General features: G+C 35.9%; 1 pseudogene; it reads left to right on the top strand.

Annotated features, from left to right (window-relative positions):
* The first annotated feature begins 597 nt into the window (after positions 1-597).
* LOC135568939 (NLR family CARD domain-containing protein 3-like) lies at positions 598-18,612 on the top strand (annotated as a pseudogene).
* Positions 18,613-19,037: the final 425 nt, after the last annotated feature.

Here is a 19,037-nt window from a genome sequence, read left to right as displayed (position 1 = left end):
TATTAATTTTATCAGGGCCATTATTATGAGCCTGTCCTCCATGCCACCAGCCACCACTGCTGACCACAGACCACAGACCAGAGGCAGACAGTCTAACTGGCAAACCACGCAAACCACTACATGTTATAATATGAACCTGGATCATCATAATGATTCTACATGTTATAGTATGAACCTGGATCATCATAATGATTCTACATGTTATAGTATGAACCTGGATCATCATAATGATTCTACATGTTATAATATGAACCTGGATCATCATAATGATTCTACATGTTATAGTATGAACCTGGATCATCATAATGATTCTACATGTTATAGTATGAACCTGGATCCATCATAATGATTCTATATGTTATAGTATGAACCTGGATCATCATAATGATTCTACATGTTATAATATGAACCTGGATCCATCATAATGATTCTACATGTTATAATATGCCAATGGCCTTTACTGGCCAAAGGTTAAACTGCTGTTATGTTTATGATATACTATGGTGTTGTGTCACTAGACTTTGACCAGATATTATTACATCCAAAGATCAACCTAGAACATAGAACATAGATACAGAGACACTTGTCATCAGGAAGGTTCTCTCAGCACAACGGAAAATATCTCAATGACTTGACATGTTCTGGTTGTGAATTCAGGCTACAAGGTAAGACTCTTCCCAGGGATTATTGTAAAGTGTGTAGAGAAATTCAATGTCTGGTGTTATTTTACTATAGTGAATGACAGTAAAACACTCAGATGTAACAGTCCATTTCACCTGGGACAGCTACGTGACAGTTCAATCATACAAAATGGCGCTAACTGGGTGTAGTCAAGTCACATTCAATAACATGTTGTTCATATAGCTAACTGGGTGTAGTCAAGTCACATTCAATAACATGTTGTTCATATAGCTAACTGGGTGTAGTCAAGTCACATTCAATAACATGTTGTTCATATAGCTAACTGGGTGTAGTCAAGTCACACTCAATAACATGTTGTTCATATAGCTAACTGGGTGTAGTCAAGTCACATTCAATAACATGTTGTTCATATAGCTAACTGGGTGTAGTCAAGTCACATTCAATAACATGTTGTTCATATAGCTAACTGGGTGTAGTCAAGTCACACTCAATAACATGTTGTTCATATAGCTAACTGGGTGTAGTCAAGTCACATTCAATAACATGTTGTTCATATAGCTAACTGGGTGTAGTCAAGTCACATTCAATAACATGTTGTTCATATAGCTAACTGGGTGTAGTCAAGTCACATTGTAACATGTTGTTCATATAGCTAACTGGGTGTAGTCAAGTCACATTCAATAACATGTTGTTCATATAGCTAACTGGGTGTAGTCAAGTCATATTCAATAACATGTTGTTCATATAGCTAACTGGGTGTAGTCAAGTCATATTCAATAACATGTTGTTCATATAGCTAACTGGGTGTAGTCAAGTCATATTCAATAACATGTTGTTCATATAGCTAACTGGGTGTAGTCAAGTCACATTTTGTAAACAAATTGTAAATCATTTTTCAGAATATCAGAACATTTGTTGTTTTCTAAATTCCAATGAGCTCCTGCTTCCTGTGTAATTTGGTATGAAACCACTGAACAGACTTTTCTTAACATTAATATTATGAACTGAATTCAGTAACAGCATCATAATATCATACCTGTTGAACAAAACAACACACTAGAATGAGAGAAATTAATAAAAGAGAAAGTGAGACATTATTATTATTATTATTATTATATTAACCACAACCAACATTTTGGATCTCTGTTTAGTTGTCACTGTGTTAACCACAACCAACATGTTGGATCTCTGTTTAGTTGTCACTGTGTTAATAACCACAACCAACATGTTGGATCTCTGTTTAGGAGTCACTGTGTTAATAACCACAACCAACATGTTGGATCTCTGTTTAGTTGTCACTGTGTTAACCACAACCAACATGTTGGATCTCTGTTTAGTTGTCACTGTGTTAACCACAACCAACATGTTGGATCTCTGTTTAGTTGTCACTGTGTTAACCACAACCAACATGTTGGATCTCTGTTTAGTTGTCACTGTGTTAACCACAACCAACATGTTGGATCTCTGTTTAGGGGACAGTTCTCTAAAATGAGTCTCTCTGGAGCGAGAAAGAAGGGGGGCCCTGCCTCTAAAACGAGACTCTCTGGGGAACATGACACCAAAGCTAAGAGGTGAGATTACAATGTTGTTTGTTTCTAAAACGTGTTTCCACCATTTTTTCACATGTGTTATTTATCAGACAGTATTGCTCAGGGGAACCTTGTCTGTAAAATATTGTTGTTAAAAGATTTTAATTCATAGTTTTTTGTGTATGAATTTTTGTTTTTCAAAAAGCTATTTAGCTGGAATGGAATGTTTGTATCTTGTATTTTAGACTGTGATATGTGGTTGTCTCACCAGCACACACACACACACACACACACACACACACACACACACACACACACACACACACACACCTCTATAAAATGTTTGCATGACACAATCATTTAGCCTCTTAATTATGATCTAATATGTTGGCAGCAAAACTTTATAGTTTTATTCTGATCGTTGTTACAAGCTGAATTCTGACAATATATCCGTTATATCAACACACTCTTCACTCCTGTTGAAACCAAAAAGGGTTCTATCTTCCTACAATATACAGAACCACTGAAGTTCTATATAGAACCCTTTATAGGAGGTTAGGAAGTGTCTGAGTATACAGTATATATAGAATATATATAGAACCCTTTATAGGAGGTTAGGAAGTGTCTGAGTATACAGTATATATAGAATATATATAGAATCCTTTATAGGAGGTTAGGAAGTGTCTGAGTATACAGTATATATAGAATATATATAGAACCCTTTATAGGAGGTTAGGAAGTGTCTGAGTATACAGTATATATAGAATATATATAGAACCCTTTATAGGAGGTAAGGAAGTGTCAGAGTATACAGTATATATAGAATATATATAGAACCCTTTATAGGAGGTTAGGAAGTGTCTGAGTATACAGTATATATAGAATATATATAGAACCCTTTATAGGAGGTTAGGAAGTGTCAGAGTATACAGTATATATAGAATATATATAGAACCCTTTATAGGAGGTTAGGAAGTGTCTGAGTATACAGTATATATAGAATATATATAGAACCCTTTATAGGAGGTTAGGAAGTGTGTAACGGTTCTCTTGTGGTGAAGGAGAGTCGGACCAAAATGCAGCGTGATGATGATTCATGATATTTTAATGAAGGAAAAAACTATACATGAAGAAAATAGAAAATAATGAAATGTGAAAACCGAAACAGCCCTATCTGATGCAAACACAAAGACAGGAACAATCACCCACAAAACACTCAAAGAATATGGCTGCCTAAATATGGTTCCCAATCAGAGACAACGATAATCACCTGCCTCTGATTAAGAACCTCCTCAGGCAACCATAGACTTTCCTAGACAACCCTACTCAGCCACAATCCCGATACATACACACCATACACAAACCCATGCCACACCCTGGCCTGACCAAATAAATAAAGAAAACACAAAATACTAAGACCAAGGCGTGACAAAGTGTCTGACTATACAGTATATATAGAATATATATAGAACCCTTTATAGGAGGTAAGGAAGTGTCTGAGTATACAGTATATATAGAATATATATAGAACCCTTTATAGGAGGTTAGGAAGTGTCTGAGTATACAGTATATATAGAATATATATAGAACCCTTTATAGGAGGTTAGCCTGTCTGAGTATACAATATATATAGAATATATATAGAACCCTTTATAGGAGGTTAGGAAGTGTCTGAGTATACAGTATATATAGAATATATATAGAACCCTTTATAGGAGGTTAGGAAGTGTCTGAGTATACAGTATATATAGAATATATATAGAACCCTTTATAGGAGGTTAGGAAGTGTCAGAGTATACAGTATATATAGAATATATATAGAACCCTTTATAGAGGTTAGGAAGTGTCTTCACTACAGTATATATAGAATATATATAGAACCCTTTATAGGAGGTTAGGAAGTGTGTAACGGTTCTCTTGTGGTGAAGGAGAGTCGGACAAAATGCAGCATTACATGATGATTCATGATATTTTAATGAAGGAAAAAACTATACATGAAGAAAATAGAAAATAATGAAATGTGAAAACAAACAGCCCTATCTTATGCAAACACAAAGACAGGAACAATCACCCACAAAACACTACAAACAATATGGCTGCCTAAATATGGTTCCCAATCAGAGACAACGATAATCACAATACAATCTGATTAAGAACCTCCTACAACCATAGACTTTCCAATACAACCCTACTCAGCCACAATCCCGATACCTACTAAAACACCAATACAAAAACACACCACATAATAAACCCATGCCACACCCTGGCCTGACCAAATAAATAAATAAAACACAAAATACTAAGACCAAGGCGTGACAAAGTGTCTGACTATACAGTATATATAGAATATATATAGAACCCTTTATAGGAGGTAAGGAAGTGTCAGAGTATACAGTATATATAGAATATATATTAGAACCCTTTATAGGAGGTAAGGAAGTGTCTGAGTATACAGTATATATAGAATATATATAGAACCCTTTATAGGAGGTTAGGAAGTGTCTGAGTATTACAATATATATATTACAATATATATAGAACCCTTTATAGGAGGTTAGGAAGTGTCTGATTATACAGTATATATAGAATATATATAGAACCCTTTATAGGAGGTACATTACAGTGTACAGATATACAGTATATATAGAATACATATAGAATACCTTTATAGGAGGTTAGGAAGTGTCTTACAATACAGTATATATTACAATACATTACAACCCATTTATAGGAGGTTAGGAAGTACATATACAGTATATATACAATATATTACAACCCTTTATAGGATTACAAGTGTCTGAGTATACAGTATATATAGAATATATATTGGTCAGAACTCTAGAGGTTCTTCTTCACTGAATTGATCTTCATTATATACAAACACACTGGTGGTCAGGGAGGCATCTCTTTGTTTGACAATGGTCCACGTACATTACAATCTGGCATTACAATACATACATTACAATACAATACATTACAATATATTACAATACAATACATACATTACAATACAATACATTACAATACATTACAATACAATACATTACATTACAATACATTACAATACAATACATACAATACATTACAATACAATACATTACAATACAATACATACATTACAATACAATACAATACATACATTACAATACATACATTACAATACAATACATTACAATACAATACATTACAATACATTACAATACAATACAATACATTACAATACAATACAATACAATACAATACATTACAATACAATACAATACAATACATTACAATACAATACAATACATTACAATACAATACAATACATTACAATACAATACATACATTACAATACAATACAATACATACATTACAATACAATACATTACAATACAATACATTACAATACATTACAATACAATACAATACATTACAATACAATACATTACAATACATTACAATACAATACAATACAATACATTACAATACAATACAATACAATACATTACAATACAATACAATACAATACATTACAATACATTACAATACAATACATTACAATACAATACATTACAATACATTACATTACAATACAATACAATACATTACAATACAATACAATACATACAATACAATACAATACATTACAATACAATACAATACAATACAATACATTACAATATATGACAATACATTACAATACAATACAATACAATACAATACAATACATTACAATACAATACAATACAATACAATACAATATATTACAATACAATACAATACAATACAATACATTACAATACATACATTACAATACAATACAATACATTACAATACAATACATTACAATACATACATTACAATACATACATTACAATACATTACAATACATACATTACAATACATTACATACATCACATTACATTACAATACATTACAATACATTACAATATATTACAATATATTACAATACATTACATTACAATACAATACAATACATAGATTACAATACAATACAATACATTACAATACAATACAATACAATACATTACATTACAATACAATACAATACATTACAATACATTACAATACAATACATACATTACAATACAATACAATACATTACATTACAATACATTACAATACATACATTACAATACAATACAATACATTACAATACAATACAATACAATACAATACAATACAATACATACATTACAATACAATACAATACATACATTACAATACAATACAATACATACAATACATTACAATTACAATACATTACAATACAATACAATACATTACAATACAATACAATACAATACAATATATTACAATACATTACAATACATTACAATACATACATTACAATACAATACAATACAATACATTACAATACATTACAATACAATACATTACAATACAATACAATACATTACAATACAATACAATACAATACATTACAATACAATACAATACAATACATTACAATACAATACAATACATTACAATACAATACAATACAATATATTACAATACATTACAATACATTACAATACATACATTACAATACAATACATTACAATACAATACAATACAATACAATACAATATATTACAATACATTACAATACATTACAATACATACATTACAATACAATACAATACAATACATTACAATACATTACAATACAATACAATACATTACAATACATTACAATACAATACAATACAATACATTACAATACAATACAATACAATACAATATATTACAATACATTACAATACAATACAATACATACATTACATTACAATACATACATTACAATACAACCTTGACCATTAGTTACAGCAAACAACAAACATGTCTCTTCTGCTCCGTTCTTAACCCTCCTCTCTTCACTAGATGGACAGTAACTTTAGTGTTTAACCCATTCCTCTCTTCACTAGATGGACGGTAACTTTAGTGTTTAACCCCTCCTCTCTTCACTAGATGGACTGTAACTTTAGTGTTTAACCCCTCCTCTCTTCACTAGATGGACGGTAATACATACAATTTAGTGTTTAACCCTCCTCTCTTCACTAGATGGACAATACAAACATAACTTTAGTGTATAACCCCTCCTCTCTTCACTAGATGGACGGTAACTTTAGTGTTTAACCCCTCCTCTCTTCACTAGATGGACGGTAACTTTAGTGTTTAACCCCTCCTCTCTTCACTAGATGGACAGTAACTTTAGTGTTTAACCCCTCCTCTCTTCACTAGATGGATGGTAACTTTAGTGTTTAACCCCTCCTCTCTTCACTAGATGGACAGTAAACTTTAGTGTTTAACCCTTATGTGTCCAAGGACCAAACTTTTGAATATTATTTTCAGTGCACCTCAAGTAGGCTGGAAACATGACATTTACAACAACGTTTTTTTTTCTGATAAATAGTTAATTGCATCCGCCATGGAGCAGTTTCAATAACATTATGTTATGTTATATAGTAATCGCTATAAAACAGGCCTTATTTTAGGTCATTCTTCTCCCTGCCAGCTCCAATTAGTTCTATTGAGCTCCGTGGAACCAACAATACACCTTCTGAACGTTCTATTCCCAGCTCATTGTTCTGCGTCACAATGGCAGCTTCACTATTGTATCAATGACACCTGCTGGCATTAAGCTTCAACTCTGACGTCAGGTTACTTATTATCAACTGGGTTACAGCTATTTGGTGAGCGTGATCAATGTTCGCCTGGATACACGTTGTGGTGACCCACAGTGCTAAACCTTAAATCTTTTCTGGTCATGGTTTAACCATATTTGTTTTCAGAAAAAGGTATACCACCTAACTAAAACGAATGTCCCTGTCCTCTTTTTCAAGATAAGGCCAATTTAAACAGCCAGAAGAAGTTTTTAAAATTAAGAAACATCACTTTTTTTGATGACTTGTTTCTAAATGGCTGCTGGGTAATTTGATAAGCATCGAAATGTTCGTTCGTAGACATCAATTGAGTGAAAGCTGCGCAGTTTCACTGAGTTAGAAAACAAATGGACAGGTGTAGCTCACTGATTTGTAGATCTGAAAAGTTGCTACCTCAGATTATGAGCCTATCAGGTGTCATGAATAGGTTATGTTCTGTACCCACAGAAGGCCACAGGGAGGATAGAGGCTATAAACCCAGGGTGTTTTTTACCTTGTGGTGACCCATCAAAAACCTGAACCTAACAATCAATCAAATGTATTTATAAAACGCCCTTTTTTTTTTAGATGTACAAAAACAGCTCTGAAGAAACTCTATAATCAATTTTATCCTTAGTCCCTAACCATACGTGTTTGATTTTTCAAATGTTCGTTTGACCCTGACCCTAGTTTCAAAACCTAGGTTAGGGTAGCCTAACCTTTAGAAATTATTTTAGTAATAACACTATGTTAGTGAATACCATTATAGTACTAAACAGCATTTTGATTATTTTGGTCATCTAAACCTGTCACAGCGTTTTGCTGTTTTTATTTTGTTATTATTTTATATTTATTATTGCAAGGCAGAACACTTGATCAACAAGCCACATGTTTTATTTTTCAAATGTGGTTTGAACTGGTGACCTGGAAACCTCTATGTGAAAGTCCAGCAATTGGTAGATGGGACAGGTTTGAGACTGATCTAAGGAATTAACAAGAAAAATACACTATATTTCAGCAGCTGCCTCACCAATTGATAAATATTTCCAATAGATGACAGCATAAGACCACGAAGCATCAGTTATAGGCTACAAGCATTTGAACCAGCCACCTTTAGGCCACAGGTCCAACTCCTTAACCACTGGGTGAAAACCTGAGTTAATCTTGGGGAATAAACATGAGTTAATTCTGCCAAAATGAAGACAAAATGTCTTTTTCTAAAATGACATACATGGTATCACTTGTTAAACATAATTATTACAAATAAATCATTGCCAAAAGATCATATCATATATTATTAATGTAAAACCTGATCATATCAAATATCAAAACATTATTTTTATCTGCTCCAAAACAATTACATTCCAGGCAATAGGAACCACTGACTCACTGCATTATTCTATAGTATTATCAAGACACCTGCTGTTAACTCTTAACTACTTAGGACACCTGCTGTTAACACTTAAAATGAAGACAAAATGCTATGCATACATGGTAACTACTTAGGATTCTAATTATTAACTACTCAGGACACCAAAAGCACAAGACATATATTCTTAACTACTTGACACTACTGTTGCACTGTAGCTCTGTTAATGTATTGACTATCAAATATCAAAACATGATTTTAACTCTCCAAAACAGGACACCTGCTGTTAACAGAAACTACTCAGGACACCTGCTGTTAACTCTAACTACTTAGGACACCTGCTGTTAACTCTAACTACTTAGGACACTGCTGTTAACACTTAACTACTTAGGACACCTGCTGTTAACTCATAACTACTTAGGACACCTGCTGTTAACACTTAACTACTTAGGACACCTGCTGTTAACTCTTAACTACTTAGGACACCTGCTGTTAACTCTTAACTACTTAGGACAGCTCACGAGGTGTCCTAAATATCTGCTGACTAGGTGGGACTAGAGACTTCATGCAATAGTTACCCACCCATTTATACCCATAAGTGTAAAATGTCTTTATTCTCAGCACTTATATGACCAATTTTCTCCTCTGAGACACTTTGGCGATATGGACCCAGATCTCAACATATTGTTATAAAAAACATAGAATGTTTGTTTTACATAATAATAAATAATTCATATTACTAATGTAACCCACTGTAAAGACTGGGTTTAGTTGATTGTGTTGCACTGCTCATGTCCGCGTTCTGAAATGTCCGCGTCCCCGTACAGAACCGTCCGCGTCCACGTTCGTGTGGCGCCAAGGATATTGTCCGGTTACGCGCAGAGTGGACTGAGGTGATCTTGGGGAATAACGACGGAGTTTGTTACAGTGTTGAGACACCGAAGTTTATTGTTCAATTTGCTTTTTTCTTTACGGTCAGGGACAGTATGAGTGTAGCCAGATCCTTTTCACTCTCTATCCTTGTTTCATTTTGTGGTTCACCGGATTCATCATCGAGACGAGGGACAGACGACCTGCTAACTAACCAGCAGACATCCTAGTTATCCTAGCTAGTCGGTACAGCTCGGTAAGCTAGCTAGCTACTCTACCAGCAGCATCCTAGTTATCCTATAGCTACCGGTACAGCTACTTCTCATCACCGACGCTGTACCTCTGCATTTCTTGTGGACTTGGAGCTCCCGGGTTGTTTCTTCCAGAAATCCCGGAGGCTTCTCCTCTCTCGTACGGATGCTTTAGTGTTTAACCCTTTAGTGTTTAAACTGTGTCCAAGGACCAAACTTTTGAATATTATTTTCAGGGCGCCTCAATAGCAGGTATTGAACACCGGGTAAATAATCACTAGTCAGAACCTCAACCTCAGTATACATTCATTATAAAAATCATCTTAATATCTGATATTGTGAGTAAACAACCTCGAGAGTGCGTCTTCCAGCCCTCCAATAAATTACATCATTCAACCCTCCCGGTTAGTAAATGTACCTCAACATCCCCCGGAGAAGGCAGAGTAACGACACCAGCCTTTTAGCGGGGCTGACAGACTGACTACAACGCTCGCGACGCTAAATTAATCTCGTCATTAAAAATGACACACTGCTCGCGCGCTGCAACGAGCGTCTAGAAGTCAGTTCTATTTGTGAAACTCTTCTTATGTTTCCCCATCTGAGCTCAGAGTAGATGAGAGATGTAATGTTTGTCTCTGTTGTGTTGAAGTCCAATCAAGCAGGAGAGACCAGCCTCCCCTGTTCCCAGCTGTGTGTCCATGAAGAGTGACCGGTCTATGGGTCCTCCTCTAACCTTTAGAGAGGGAGACTTTTCTACTGAACAAAGGTAAGAAGAACTCATGGGTCCTGGTCAGTGAGTTAAACAACACTGTCTCTAGTCATTTCTCCTCTCCCATTTTCCCATTTATTGTTGTTGTTTTCATAATCCATAGGCTAATCCTTTTGTCCATTTTCATAGTCCTAAAACAATATTAAACAAACACAACATTCCTCCCTGGTGTGTGTGTGTGTGTGTATTACCTGTGTACCTGGTGTTGACTCAGTACTGATTTTCTTATAGTCACATTTTACCTCTACCTGGTACATGTACATTGATTACTCTCAATTATAGCCTCATTATTACCTCAACTACCTGGTACCCTGCACATTGACTCAGTACTGGTTCTCCTTATAGTCTCATTATTACCTCAACTACCTGGTACCCTGCACATAGACTCAGTACTGGTTCTCCTTATAGTCTCATTATTACCTCAACTACCTGGTACCCTGCACATTGACTCAGTACTGGTTCTCCTTATAGTCTCATTATTACCTCAACTACCTGGTACCCTATATTATTACATTGACTCAGTTACTGGTACTCCTTATAGTTATTATTAAAACTACCTGTCTCATTATTAGATCTCAACTATTGACTTAGATAGTGAACCTGGTACCTGGTACCCTGACTCAGTACTGGTAACATTGAACTCTACTGGTTCTCCTGGTATATAGTCTCATGATTATAGTGGTACTCATTATTACCTCAACTACCTGGTACCCTGATTACATTGACTCAGTACTGGTACAACCCCATGATTATAGTCTCATTATTACCTCAACACCTGGTTACCCTGAACAACATTGATTAGTACTGGTTCTCCATGATTAGATAGTCTCCCCATTATTAGATAGTGAAACCCCATGATTAGATAGTGAGCAACCCCATGATTAGATAGTGAACAACCCTGATTTGTGAACAACCCATGATTAGATAGTCTCCTCATGATTAGATAGTGAACAACCCCATGATTAGATAGTGAACAACCCCATGATTAGATAGTGAACAATCCCATGATTAGATAGTGAACAACCCATGATTAGACAGAAAAATAACTTCTTTAAAATGCAATAAAAGCTAATTTACTAACATTTCTGAAAATGTGATATATAGCTTTTGGAATGAAACTCTTATGTTTCCCCATCTGAGCTCAGAGTAGATGAGAGATGTAATGTTTGTCTCTGTTGTGTTGAAGACCAATCAAGCAGGAGAGACCAGCCTCCCCTGTTCCCAGCTGTGTGTCCATGAAGAGTGACCAGTCTATGGATCCTCCTATAGTGTTTAGAGAGGGAGACTTTTCTACTGAACAAAGGTAAGAAGAACTCATGGGTCCTGGTCAGTGAGTTAAACAACACTGTCTCTAGTCATTTCTCCTCTCCCATTTTCCCATTTATTGTTGTTGTTTTCATAATCCATAGGCTAATCATTTTGTCCATTTTCATAGTCCTAAAACAATATTAAACAAACACAACATTCCCTCCATGTGTGTGTGTGTGTGTGTGTGTGTGTGTGTGTGTGTGTGTGTGTGTGTGTGTGTGTGTGTGTGTGTGTACTCCCTGGATGAGGAGATGTAATCTCATGTTTTGTCCACAGAAACCAACAGGAGAGATCAGAGTCAGAGATTCTCAGTGGTCAGTCTTCCCAGAGTCATCAAACAGACCTGGCCTCCATATTCAGTGTATGTGGTCCTGTTATGTACATTTGTTTTTGTTTACCTCAAGTAAAGTTGATCTGTCAATCATTCATTAATGTGTTAATGAGAAGCATTTTATTCTCTTGCTTAACTTATTTACTTTATTTATTTCAGATGCTTGAAGAGAAAATTATGACATTTGTGAAGAACGAGCTGAAGATGTTCAAGAGGATTCTTAGTCCAGAACTCCCAGAAGGCTTTGAGAGTAAGAAGCAGGACAAGGAAATGGTGGACCCTGAAGATGAGCAGCAGGAGAGCATTGCCAGAGAGGGGGCTCTGAAGATCACACTGCACATCCTGAGGAAAATGAACCAGAAGGAGCTTGCTGACACACTGGAGAAATGTAAGATCTGTCTGCCTCATGTTGAATGATGTTTTATAACATTTAAAAGCTGTAGCTAAAGTACAGCTAAAGTAGCTGTGTAACTCAATGATATTGTAGCAGCCTTAACACAACACCTAGTGACCTCATCAAGTAGCAGCAGGGATGTGTTGTGGTGATTCATTTAGAGAGAGAACATTAATAATACCATCAATAATACCAATAATAATATAATCAGTCACACCAGTCTGTAATGCATTATGAAAACATTTACACATTTATACAGTCAGTTAAGAGAATAAATTATTATAATGTAAAACTTTATAACAGTCCTACAATACTGTAGACATTAAAACAGACGTAATATTAATATCCTCTGTGTTATTTCTAGATTCAGATGAGCTTGCTGTGATTTGCCAACGTGAACTCAAATCTAATCTAAAGAAGAAGTTTCAATGTGTATTTGAGGGGATCGCTAAACAAGGAAACCCAACACTTCTCAATAAGATCTACACAGAGCTCTACATCACAGAGGGTGGAACAGGAGAGGTCAATAATGAACATGAGCTGAGACAGATTGAGACAACAACCAGGAAACAAGCAAGACCAGAGACTGCAATCAAATGTAACGACATCTTCAAACCCTTAACTGGACAAGACAAACCTATCAGAACTGTGCTGACAAAGGGAGTCGCTGGCATTGGAAAAACAGTCTCTGTGCAGAAGTTCATTCTGGACTGGGCTGAAGGAAAAGCAAATCAGGATGTCCAATTTGTATTTTCATTCCCTTTTCGGGAGCTGAATTTGATGAAAGGGGACAAACACACTTTCATTGAACTTCTTAATCACTTCTCAATGGAAACCAAACAATCAAGAATCTCCAACTACAACAAGTACAAAGTTCTGTTCATCTTTGATGGTCTGGATGAGTGCCGACTGCCCCTAGACTTCCAGAAGAACAAGATCTGTTGGGACGTCACAGAGTCAACCTCAGTGGATGTTCTGCTGACAAATCTCATCAGGGAAATCTGCTTCCCTCTGCTCTCCTCTGGATAACTACCCGACCTGCAGCAGCCAATAAGATCCCTTCAGTGTGTGTTGACCAGGTGACAGAGGTACGAGGGTTCAATGACCCACAGAAGGAGGAGTACTTCAGGAAGAGATTCAGTGATGAGGACCTGGCCAGCAGAATCATCTCACACATAAAGACATCAAGGAGCCTCCACATCATGTGCCACATTCCAGTCTTCTGTTGGATTTCTGCAACAGTCCTTGAACACATGCTGAAACATAAGAGAGAAGAGATGCCCAAGACTCTGACTGAGATGTACACACACCTTGTGGAGTTTCATACCAAACAGAAGAATGAAAAGTATCTTGGGAAAGAAGAGACAGGTCCACACTGGAATAAAGAGAGCATTCTGTCACTGGGAAAACTGGCTTTTCAACAGCTTGTGAAGGGCAATCTGATTTTCTATGAAGAAGACCTGAAAGAGGCTGGCATTGATGTTAATGAAGCCTCAGTGTACTCAGGATTGTGCACACAGCTCTTTAAAGAGGAATGTGGGCTGTACCAGGACAAGGTGTACTGCTTTGTTCATCTGAGCATTCAGGAGTTTCTGGCTGCTGTATATGTGTTCCTCTCATTCATCAACAACAATGAGAATCTAATGGACAAACAAAGCAAACAAAAGACTAGTTACTGAAGTTACTTTCTACAAGAGTGCTGTGGATAAAGCCTTACAAAGTGAGACAGGAAACCTGGACCTTTTCCTCCGCTTCCTTCTGGGCCTCTCACTGGAGTCCAATCAGAAGCACTTACGAGGTCTACTGACAAAGACAAGAAGCAGCTCACAGAGCCATGAAGAAACAGTCAAGTACATCAAGGAGAAGATCAGGGAGGATCTCTCTCCAGAGAGGAGCATCAATCTGTTCCACTGTCTGAATGAACTGAATGACCATTCTCTAGTGGAGGAGATCCAAAGCTACCTGAGATCAGGAAGTCTCTCAAAACCCAAACTGTCACCTGCACAGTGGTCAGCTCTGGTCTTTGTGTTGCTGACTTCAGAAAAGGAGCTGGATGTGTTTGACCTGAAGAAATACTCCAGATCAGAGGAAGGTCTTCTGAGGCTGCTGCCAGTGGTCAAAGCCTCCAGAGCTGTTCTGTGAGTAAATAAAATGACATATAAGAACTAATCATCAGGAAGAAATATTCAGTTTAGAGAAAAATATGTATTATAATATGTATATAATATTATATTGAAAAACATATTGAATAAATTCATTGATTTTCACATTAGTATAACAATATGACCATACAATTCTAGGAAACGGAAGATGAATCTATATGTTGTTTGAGAGAATAAACCAAATGCATCTGCCATTGTCCTTCTACACTACTGGTGTTAAATTAACAGTGTGTTTGTGAAGTCATGATGATCTCTTTGTCAGGCTGTCAGGCTGTGGAGTCACAGAGGAAGGCTGTGCTTCTCTGGTCTCAGCTCTGAGGTCAAACCCCTCACACCTGAGAGAGCTGGATCTGAGTAACAATGACCTGAAGGATTCAGGAGTGAAGCTGCTCTCTGCTGGACTGGGGAATCCCCACTGTAAACTGGAGACTCTGAGGTCAGTATTATCAGATATGAAAGCACTTTATGTATGTAGTTCTCCCATTTGAAAAGTATGTAATTATTCGGTTATATTCACTTATAGTGTATTAAAGTAGTCATAAGTTTAGTATTTGGTCCCATATTCCATGCCTGCAGTGATTACATCAAGCTTGTGATTCTACTAACTTGTTGAATTAATTTGCAGTTTGTCTTGGTTGTGTTTTGGATGTTTTCCTAATAGAAACTGAATGGTGAATAATGTCCTGTCATTTTGGAGTCACTTCACTTGTATTGTCAGTAAGAATAGAAGATGTTTCTGAACACTTCTACATTCATGTGGATGCTACCATAGATTATGAATTAATCATGAATGATGATAGAATGATGTGAATGAGAAAGTTAGCATGTTTTGTTGTAGGTTATTGGTACAAAGATCAGACCCCCTCTGTTATTGGTAATGGTGAGAGGTTAGCATGTTTTGTTGTAGCCTCTGTTATTGGTAATGGTGAGAGGTTAGCATGTTTTGTTGTAGTCTCTGTTATTGGTAATGGTGAGAGGTTAGCATGTTTTGTTGTAGTCTCTGTTATTGGTAATGGTGAGAGGTTAGCATGTTTTGTTGTAGTCTCTGTTATTGGTAATGGTGAGAGGTTAGTTGTTTTGTTGTAGCCTCATGTTTTGTTTTGTTGTAGCCTCTGTTATTGGTAATGGTGAGAGGTTAGCATGTTTTGTTGTAGCCTCTGTTATTGGTAATGGTGAGAGGTTAGCATGTTTTGTTGTAGTCTCTGTTATTGGTAATGGTGAGAGGTTTTGTTGTAGTATGGTTTGTTGTAGCCTCTGTTATTGGTAATGGTGAGAGGTTAGTATGTTTTGTTGTAGCCTCTGTTATTGGTAATGGTGAGAGGTTAGCATGTTTTGTTGTAGCCTCTGTTATTGGTAATGGTGAGAGGTTAGCATGTTTTGTTGTAGCCTCTGTTATTGGTAATGGTGAGAGGTTAGTATGTTTTGTTGTAGCTTCTGTTATTGGTAAAAGAGGTTAGTATGTTTTGTTGTAGCTCAATTGGTAATTGAGAGGTTAGCATGTTTTGTTGTAGCCTCTGTTAATGGTAATGAATTTTTGTTGTAGCAGAACTGGTGAAAAAGCATGTTTTGTTGAGCCTCTGTTATTATAATGACCTGAAAACCTTAGATGTTTTACAGCTCTGTCAGGTAATGGTGAATGAGGTTAGCAAATTTTGTTGTACCTCTGTTATTGTAATTATTGTGGGAATTGTGGAAGGTACCTGTTTTGTTGTACCTCATTGGTAATGGTTAAACAATTTAAATGCTGAGAATGAGCATGTTTTTGTACAGTCAACTTTCTCACAAATACTAATTGAGTGTATGTAAACTTCTGACCTCATTGGGAATGTGATGAAAGAAATTTAAAATGTTTTCTGTGAAAAAATGTTTGGATTATACTCAAATACTTTATTAAACTGACATTTCACATTCTGAAAATAAATGGTGATCTAACTGTATTAAATTCAGGAATTTTAACTGGAGTTAAATGTCAGGAATATGTAAAAATATGAGTTTAAAAGAATATTTGAAAAAATGGTGGACTGTAAACTACATAAATTAATTTAATTTTCTAAATGTGAAACAGATATGTATTAAAATACCCCAAATAAAAGGTGACATTATAAACTGTCACCTCATTGAAACATTTGATCTGAAATCCAAAATGTTGGAGTATAGAGACACATTTAAAATGTTAGCTTCACTGTCTAAATAGATATGGTGTGGACTGTATACTCAATACAATCTAAATCTGATTCCTCACTGTCTAAATAGATATGGTGTGGACTGTATACTCAATACAATCTAAATCTGATACCTCACTGTCTAAATAGATATGGTGTGGACTGTATACTCAAACAATAAACCTGGTCATTGTATTTCTGTCAGGCTGTCTGTAAACTCACAGAATACAATCTGAGAGAGCTGGAATCTGATAGGAGTGAGACCTCACTGTCTAAATAGATATGGTGTGGACTGTATACTCAATACAATCTGTCTGATACCTCACTGTCTAAATAGATATGGTGTGGACAGTATACTCAATACAATCTTAATCTGATACCTCACTGTCTGGATTAGATATGGTTTTTAAACAGGACTGTCACCTACAATTTAAATTTGAATCTGATTCCTACTGTCTAAAATGAGATATGGTGTGGACTGTATACAGGTTACAGTGTAATGTCTGATACATCACTGTCTAAATAGATATGGTGTTGACTGTATACTCAATACAATCTAAATCTGATACCTCACTGTCTAAATAGATATGGTGTGGACTGTATACTCAATACAATCTAAATATGATACCTCACTGTCTAAATAGATATGGTGTGGACTGTATACTCACCATACAATCTAAATCTGATTCCTCACTGTCTAAATAGATATGGTGTGGACTGTATACTCAATACAATCTAAATCTGATTCCTCACTGTCTGTCTTCTGACTGATACTGCTTTTTAAACTGGTCTGGTCAGTCTACTATAATATTTGTACTATACATGTTTCTATCTGCAGGCAAAACTTTGATCATTTGTTATTTTTTATGATGATACACTATTTTTATGAATAGATATGAAAAGGTTTCAGGACACTGATATATCTGAATATGTTGAAAAAATATACTGCCACTATTTTCACCACCAAAGAATATCAGTGTGGTTTTAATATGATTTGACTCTTTGCAGGCTGTCAGGCTGTCTAGTCACAGAGGAAGGCTGTGCTTCTCTGGTCTCAGCTCTGAGGTCAAACCCTCACACCTGAGAGAGCTGGACCTGAGCTACAATCACCCAGGAGACTCAGGAGTCAGACTGCTCTCTGCTGGACTGGAGGATCCACACTGCAGACTGGAGAAACTCACCAGTACAGAGGGTTTATGTCACATGTTCATATCAGACATGTTGGACTTATCAGGCTGGTTAAGACAAACACTGACCACCACTTGGACAAGTTATATGCTGTGTGTGTGTGTGTGTGTGTGTGTGTGTGTGTGTGTGTGTGTGTGTGTGTGAGAGAGTTCAGGTGTATCCCTCAATGACTGTCTGTTCTTCTGCTTACCGCTACAGTGTGGAACATGGTGGAGAGAACAGAATGAAACCTGGACTTAGAAAATGTGAGTGTTGACTGCTGTGAAGAATATGACTAAGAATAAGTCTTAATTCAAGTTAAGTCAAAGTCAAAGACCACCATCATTACTGACTTGGTCATATTAAATATCAGCTGTAGTTCTACAGAAGCAGAAATCAGGGACACCAAAGTTTACAAAGAGTTGCTTTGAC

The sequence above is a fragment of the Oncorhynchus nerka genome, unplaced genomic scaffold, assembly GCF_034236695.1.
Source record: "Oncorhynchus nerka isolate Pitt River unplaced genomic scaffold, Oner_Uvic_2.0 unplaced_scaffold_1313, whole genome shotgun sequence".
In the NCBI taxonomy this organism is placed as follows: Eukaryota; Metazoa; Chordata; class Actinopteri; order Salmoniformes; family Salmonidae; genus Oncorhynchus; species Oncorhynchus nerka.
Note: the sequence above shows the minus strand (reverse complement) of the source record. Positions and strands in the feature narration are given on the sequence as shown.